This window comes from Cetorhinus maximus, chromosome 30 (genome assembly GCF_964194155.1).
Source record: "Cetorhinus maximus chromosome 30, sCetMax3.hap1.1, whole genome shotgun sequence".
Classification (NCBI taxonomy): Eukaryota; Metazoa; Chordata; class Chondrichthyes; order Lamniformes; family Cetorhinidae; genus Cetorhinus; species Cetorhinus maximus.
This window is the reverse complement of record NC_135908.1, coordinates 4,661,143-4,663,035: the sequence shown is the minus strand read 5'-3', so window position 1 is coordinate 4,663,035 and position 1,893 is coordinate 4,661,143.

Below are 1,893 nucleotides of genomic sequence, written 5' to 3'. Positions count from 1 at the left end.
TCCCTTTTCCCTTGCTTTATTTCAGTCGAGATAATATAGTGTCTTTTGTTGCTTTGTCCTGGAACAACATGTTTGTTTTAGTTTTGAAGTATTCAGTTCCACACAACCCCCCACCCCATCAGATCCACGAGTTTGCTGAATTAGCAATGTACAGCCTGGCTGTTTCACAAGGCTTTGTCATAACGATCTGTGGTCAGAGGCCACTTCGTTTGCTGGTGAACTTGGATGCCCAACTCCTGGTTGATGGGGGAAAGAACATGTTTTTAAACTGTCCAAAGAACATCAATGCTTTGGGAGTTGGAGCCAAAGTTGTTGCAATACTGAGGTAATGACCAATGTTCTACTTCTTGACATTTAATACCTCATTTCAGGACTGTTCAGCTAACCCTGTGGTTGTGTAGAAGTGGCAGCTGCTATAATTCCTAACCATCCTTTTAAATAGAACAGGGCATTAAGTTTCTTCTTCCAATAAATGTTTCAATGTGCTGGTGTTCAGTGAGGATTCCTTCGCCTGTCCGGCTGTCTCATCACACGCAAACTGGATGGTGCACCAGATTTTTCAACTTTAGGGAATTGTGTTTTTGGAAACACTATCTTTTGTTTGGATCCTCCCCTGCCATCACCCCCTGCCATCACCCCCTGCCCCTGACAATTGTGTTACAAATCACAAAATGCACAGCATAGAAGGAGGCCATTTGACCTCTAGCTCTTAGAAGAAGCTATCCAATTAATCCCATTTCCCTACCCCTGGCAAATGAGTCATTTTCAAGTATTTATCCAATAATAACATCGTAGTGTTGATTTTGTTTTTGATCATATTTAAAATCATATCATGGTATATTATTGGGACCATGGTGTGGAGGGCTTGTTCAAATACTTTTAGATATGCCTTGCAATTCAGAAGAAAGGATTTTTTTTTTAACTGCTCTAGAATATTAAGATGAGAGGCTATGCAAAATTTGAGTATTTCTCTGAAGCATTATGGCAAAGCCTGTCTGACAATACCTGTGGGAATGGCGTCTCTTGTCAGCAGGTTTCTGGCTAGAGTTACTCACCAGTCAGTTACACTCCAGAACAAAATACCTCCCGCTCTGCAGCCTGTGCAACACATCTGGGGGATTGAACGCTGGCATCAGTGGAGGGACATCACTGTGAGGAGGAGGTATAACCACGCGGTGTTCAACCAGGTACTGGAATCACCTGCAGAATTTTGTGTTGGGCAGGTGCTGCCGCCCCCGCCTCCCCCAATGTAAAATGTAACCAGCGTTTAAGTGCTAGGGAGAAGAACTGTTCTTTGTTTGACAGACTAACTAGCATTTAACTCTACCCTTCCCGTTCCACATTGTGTCAAATCAGTATCTGTGGATTAACAGCATTACTGCCATTCTGTCCTTGATTGATTGCTACAGACATATCTAAACAGATGGTACCGAAGGCATGCTGTCTTGCACTACATTTGCTCATTTTAATTACACAATGAAAGTTTACCTCAGACCTTAAACATATGCTGCTGTGAATTGAAGCTCATTGTGTATTCTGGAAGCTGAGAGGCAGAGGAGGAGGAAACTGCTATTTTAATGAAGATATACAGTTAGACTAGATTTATTTTTCCTTCAGAGTTTTATAAAGCTGAATGAACCTTTACCTCAAATTGAGAAGTCAAGGATCATGGTGCAGGAGATGATAAAAGTTGAAAACTGTATAAGCAGTTTGGCTGCTTCAAGAAAAAATTCTGAAGTTTCACAAATTGGAGGGGAAATGTAAATTAATCATCTGTCTTCCACTTTGAGATGTGAATCTAATGCTTAGTCTTTTTTTATATTGGGACTTAATTCAACATTAAAAAGTCTTGAACTGATCTGAATCAGCTGCTACTGAATTGGTAAAAAGACA